We start from the raw sequence: 6,783 nt of genomic DNA on the forward strand, positions 1-6,783 counted from the left end.
GCTGCACCGTCAGGATCTGAGACTGCTTCTCGGGGCTCACTCAGTATATCTGAGCGCGTCTCGCCAGCGCACTGGTTAACCGAGCGATTCTGCGAGATTGGCAGCCGCGCTCCAGCAATCAGGGGCCACGCTGTGCCGCAGGCCCCGCCCCTAGCCCAAATCCTCTTTCCGTCTCTTCGCCGCTGCCTGCTGGCCGACGCCACTTACCCTGTGCAACCTCACAGGGCTGGGCCTTCAACGTCAGCACTATGGCTCTCTGTTCTGCCGCTTTCTCTCCTTCACCATGCAGTCTGCGAACAGCACTTTCTACACTTCTCGCCAGCGAGCAAACTCATATTGAGTGTAGCAGATTCCACTGGCGATTCCACTGGCGCCGGGAGCCATCTGTTGGTTTTGCACTTCCTAGAATCTGTTGGGTTTTTTTCTTTTTAATGCTTTTCCGGGTAACCAGAGGGGAAACTCAATTACCTTAACCCTGAGACCACTATAGGGACAATACAGAAAGAGGAAATAAGTGCATTTTTAGAAATACAAGAGCTTCACAATCCAGTAGATCATTTTGTATTCTGCATTCATTTTGCTTTGTATTCATATGCTAATCTCTTCCTTTCCACGAAGGGATTATAGGGTTCCACAATGGGGTATCTGTGTAATTTTCTAAAAGGGCACAAAGGGTTTAAATCATTGTTTCTTTGTAGTGAGAGGCAAGGGAGAGCAGGAGGAATGAAAATCTATACTGAAGATTTTCTTTTTTAAACTTTGCAGGTGAGGTCAACTGTAGACCCAAAATTAATTTTAGAATGTGAAGAGTTTTAAGAGCTGAGGAAGGGGGGCGGGGGAGAGCACTTTAAAAGTTATTAAGTTGTTTTGTTTTGTTTTTCTTGCATTTACGGAAAATATTGGAATTTAAAGAAATACTCTGTTGGATTTTGTAGTATTGATTTACTTTACCCTGCATTATCACGTTACCGTCTGATTTTTAAAAGCAAATGTTAAGTCATGACAGTGGTTACTCGGAAAGGAAGAAGAGGGATGTGATAGAGACAGAAGAATAGTCTGATAATATTTTTTGAGCTAGGTGGTGATTACTCATGTATTTATCTTATGTTTGTTAATCACATAATGTATATTTATTTTATAACTAATTGTTATAGTACACGTCTCTTGATGTACATTATGTGGGACAGTTTTTTAAATTGTGATAAAATATTCATAACAAAATTCGCCATCAAACCAACCAGGTGGCATGGTAGTTAAAGTGACTGGGTCCCACATGGCCAACTACATGGTTGACTCCTGGACCTAGGAGCTTAAAAAGCACGCTGGATGCTTGTGCATATGTGCCCGGAACCCAAAGAGGAGAGTGGAGAAAAGATTGCAGCCTGGCCAACCTCCTTGGGGTGAGGGAGTGTTTTCTCACTTTCTCCAGCAAGCACACACTCCCTATAACAAACTTTTTTGAAAAATATACCATCATAACCACTTTAAGTGTATAGATCAGGGACATTAATTACATTCATCTTGTGCATCCCTTACTATCCAACTCGAGAACTTTTTCATCAGCCCAAACTGAAACTTCATACTCTTTAAATAGTAACTCCTCGGACCCGCATTTGGCATAATGGCTATGTCGCTGGACTCCCACATAGTCGACCGCCATTGTAGTCCCAGACCCGGTGGCTTAAACTCACACCAGGTGTGTGTGCGTGTGTGCCCAAGATCCCAAGAGGAGAATGGAGGAGAAGGGATTGCGACATGGCCATCCCCCCTGGGGGGTGATTTCTCGCTTTCTCTCTCTCTGTCTGTCTCTGTCTTTCTGACCAGCACACATGCCCTATAGCAAAAACCTCTCCATAAATAAATAAATAAATAAATAAAATAGTAACTCCCTTCTGTTCCTGTCCCCACCTCCTTGAGGCCCTTAATCTACTTTCTGTCTGTGATTTTGACTATTCTAGGTATCTCATATAAGTGGAATTGCATAGTATTTGTTTTTGTGACTGGCATGTTTCACTTAGCATAAAGTCTTTAACCTTCATTTGTGTTGTAGCATGTATCAGAATTTTTTTAAGACTTCTATTGTATATATGTGGGGGTTTCAAAAATTTCGTGAAAGGGTCTGGCAGGTGGTATGGTGGTTAAGGGCACTGGACTCCCACATGGCTGACCAACATTCAAGTCCCAGACCGGGCAGCGTGCTTTCTCACTTGCTCTCTCTCTTTCGCTCACTCTGCCCCTCTCTGGTCAAATTAAAATAAATAAATTTAAATAAAATATTTTTTTTAAAAAGTTAATAGAAAATGAAATTAAAGTACAGATTTATTTTGGTGTAAAATTTTTAAATTTTTTTTATAATTCACACTTTCCATGAACTTTTTGGGGACTCTGCATATGTACCACATTTTGTTTATTCATTAATTTAATGATGGATGTATGGATTGTTTCTTTAATGTGTATTTTATAATTTTTTTTATTTTAAAAAAACAGAGACAGAGAGACAGAAAGCGATAAATCACCTCCCGGGGGGATGGCCATGCCACAGTCCCTTCTCCTCCATTCTCCCCAAGAGGGCATGCACACATATGTGCCCAGTGTGAGTTTAAGCCACCAGGTCCGGGACTCGAACTGCGGTTGACTACATGGGAGTCCAGTAACATAGCCATTATGCTAACTGCGGGTCCCTGTATTTTATAATTTTTAAAATGTAGCTTGATGGACCAGCCCCAGAGCCTGTTGGTTAAGGGAAGCCAGATCCCACATGGGCATGGCAGTTCAAATTTTGACCCCAGAGGCTTGAGAAACATGCTGGGCATGTGTGCATGGATGCCCAAAATCCAGACAGGATGGAGAAATGGGAAAGGGGTTGCAGTTTTCTCTTACCTTTCTGTTTCTTTCTGCCTGTCTCTCTCTTGCCAATGTACATGCTCTAGGGCAACTTTAAAAAAAAAATGCAGCTTGAATTCTTATAGTAGATAACATTAAAAGAACAAAGAAGCTTGAAAGCAAAAAGTTTATGTTCCAAAGTTAATGTCAACACAAAAGCATAATTAAAATATGAAAGTCTGGAGACCAGCAGATGCCGTGATGGTTGTGTCGCTGGACTCTCACATAGTTGATCACCATTCAAGTCCTGGACCTGGCAGCTTAAAATTTACACTGGGTGCATGTGCAGGCCTGTCCGAGATCTCAAGAGGGGAATGGAGGAGAATGGACTGCGGTATGGCCATCCCACCTGGGAGGTGATTTCTCACTTTCAGTCTCTCTATATCTCCAGCGAGCACATGTGCCCTATAGCAAACATTTCTCAAAAAAAAGTCACATTGGGCACATGTGCATGCATACCCAAAAATCGCAGAAGGAGAATAGAGGAGAAGGGATTGCAGTATGGCCATCCCCCTGGGGAGTGGACAGAGAGAAAGAGAGAGAGACAGAGAAGGAATGAGAAATCATCACCCCAGGAAGTGACCACACTGCAATCCCTTCTGCATTCTCTTGGATTTGGGTTATGCACACACATTCATCCAGCTTGTTTTTCAAGCCGCAGGTCTGGGACACCTATTGCAGTCGGCCACGTGGGATCAGCTACCTTAATCACCACACTTGGGCTAGGCCAAGTTTACTTTCATTTTTCTTTCTTTTTTTTTTTGGTTTGTTATAGAGCTCATACATTCACCAAGGGCAGAGAGACAGAAAGAGAGATAAGGAAAGTGAGAAGTCGTCTTCCAGAGGGGGTGGCCACCCACAATCCTTCTCCTTCATTCTCATTTTGGGATTTGGGGCATGCATGCACATGGCCTGGCATGATTTTCAGTCTGTAGGGTCTAGGACTCAAACTGCTCAGTCAGCCGTTTGAGATCCTGCATTTTTGTTTTGTTTTAAATAATTATTTTATGTAACTTTATTTATTTATTTATTTTATTTGACCAGGGAGGGATAGGATGAGAGAGAGAGATGGAAAGTGAGAAGGCAAAACACCAGGTGTGGGACTCCAACAGTGGTCCATCATGTGGGAGTCCACCACCCTTAACCACCATGTCACCTGCCAGCCCCAAGAGATTCTGTGTTTTAATCTCATGTCAGCCGGTGGCCCCCAAGTCTACTTACATTAAGCATATTTTAAGTGGTTTTATTTTATTTTATTATTTTTTAGAGCGAGAGAGAGAGATTTTTGCTATAGGGCACATATACTCACCAGAGAGACGCACAGAGCGAGAGAGAGAGAAATCACCCCCAGGGGGGATGGCCATGCCACAGTCCATTCTAGGATTTTGGGCACACATGCATACATGCCTGGTTTGAGTTTCAAGCCACCAGGACCAGGACTTGAACCATGGTCAGTCATGTGGGAGTCCAGAACCTTAACCACCACACCACCTGCTGCCCCTTAGGTATTTCTTTTGTTTTGTTTTGTTTAAAAGAAATTTTTGCTATAAGGTGCATGCACTCGCTGGAGAGACAGAAAATGAAAAATCACCCTCCAAGGGTGATGGTCACACTGCAATCCCTTCTCCTCCATTCTCCTCTTGGGATCTTGGGCACGTCCACACATGTGCCTGACCTGTTTTAAGCCACCAGATCCAAGATTTAAACTGCAGTCAACTATGTTGGAGTCCAGTGATGTAACCATTACACCATCTGCTGGTGCCCCTTAGGTGTTTTTGTTTGTTTGTTTGTTTTGTTTTGTTTTGTTTTGGAGAGGTTTTTGCTATAGGGCGCATGCGCTTGCCAGACAGACAGACAGAGACAGAGAGATAGAAAGCGAGAAATCACCCCCCAGGGGGGATGGCCACGCCGCAATCCCTTCTCCTCCATTTTCCTTTCAGGATCTTGGGCACGCACGCACACGGCATGAGTTTAAGCCACCGGGTCCGGGATGCGAACCACGGTCGACTACGTGGGAGTCCAGCGACATAGCCATTATGCTAACTGCTGGTCCCACCTTAGGTGTTTTTTTAATAAGTTTTTGTTTGTTTTATGAGATGGAGAATGTGTGAGAAAAAGACAGAATGAGGCACCCTCAACTGGAGCTCTCCACACCTTGATTCCCTTCTTCCAGCTCTCCAACTACTCAGGATCTCGGGTGAGGTGCCCAATGCATTTCAGGTTGACTTGGAAACTAAAGTCATTGCCATGTGTTTTTCAGAACTGTGAATCAGGATACTACCACTTGCACTACTGCGGCTGGGTCTAACCATGTATTTATACAAATAAATTTGTGTTACGGGGAAAAAAAGGGCAAGAAGGAAATATAGCATAAAACTGGTGAAATTATGAGTGCTTTTCTTCTCTTTATTTTCCAAGTGTTCTGTAATATGGTTATTACTCTTCATAAAAATGAACATTATTTTTAAAATGAAATTAACAGGGCCAGTGGTGGTATGTTGGTTAAGGCAGCTGGATCCCACAGAGCTGACTGTGCAGTTCAAGTCCCAGATCTGATGGCTTGAAAAACATGCCAAGTGGGGCTGGCAGGTGGCGTGGGGTTTAAAGGCACTGGATTCCCACATGGCTGACCGCGGTTCAAGTCCCAGACCTGGTAGCTTGTTTTCTCACTTCCCTTCCCCAACCCCTCTCTGTCTCTCTCTCTCTGATCAAACTGGAAAATAATAATGATAATAATCATAAATAAAGTTAAATAAAATCATTCTTTAAAAAAAGCAAACAATAAAATACATGCCAGGTGTGTGTGTGTGTGTGTGTGTGTGTGTGTGTGTGTGTATGTCTGTGTGCCAAAATGCAGAGAGGAGAAATTTAGAAGGTCTTTTGGTGTGGCCATCCTGCCTTTGGAGTGCTTTCTCACTTTCCCTCTTTGTCTGTCATGTGCCCTAAAGCAAAAAAGAAAAGAAAAGAAATTAACAAAAAAATTTTTATCTATACAATTCTTTGAAATTGATTTACACAGTATTTTACCTACAATGTGGGATGTGATGGTAGAGAGGAGTTTCCATATGTACTAGGTTAATGTTTTTACTATCAAGATAATCATAATAGATCATATTTGCTAGGCATCTACTAAGTGTCAGGAACTATACTAAGTATTTGTCTTTATTTTTGTTTATCATTTTTTGAGATAAATAATAAACCCATTTTCTACATGAGGAATGTTAGGCCTGAAGAAGTTGAGACTTCCCTATGTTCTAAAAGCTACCAAATTTATGTTGGGGCTGGAACAGAATTTAGGTCCAACTAGACAGAAAGTATTTCTTTCTTTTTTGGAGAGGTATTTGCTATAGGGCGCATGCGCTCACCAGGAAGACAGACAGAAACAGAAAGTAGAAATCACCCCTCAGGGAGGATGGCCACGCTGCAATCCCTTCTCCTCCATTCTCCTCTCGGGATCTTGGGCACACACACACACACACACGTGCCTGGTGTGTGTGTTTAAGCCACCGGGTCCAGGACTCGAACCGCAGTTGAGTACATGGGAGTCCAGCAACATAGCCATTACGCTAACTGCTGGTCCTAACAGGAAGTATTTCTAACACTAACAAAGTATCATGTACAGGGGCCAGCAGGTGGTATAGTAGTTAAGGTGCTGGACTCTCACATAGGTGACCACAGTTCAAATCCTGGACCTAGTGGCTTACTTTCTCATTTTGTCTCTGTCTCTGGTGAGCTTATGTGCCCTATAGGAAACTTAATAATAATAAATAAATAAATAAATTTTAAAAATATAATGTATATGTCTAAAATTTTAGTAAACATCTAGGGAACCAGCAGTTAGCCTAATGGCTGTGTTGCTGGACTCCCACCTAGGCAACTGTGCTTCGCGTCCCCGACCCG

Source organism: Tupaia chinensis, unplaced genomic scaffold (assembly GCF_000334495.1).
Source record: "Tupaia chinensis unplaced genomic scaffold, TupChi_1.0 Scaffold143921_1, whole genome shotgun sequence".
NCBI lineage: Eukaryota > Metazoa > Chordata > Mammalia > Scandentia > Tupaiidae > Tupaia > Tupaia belangeri.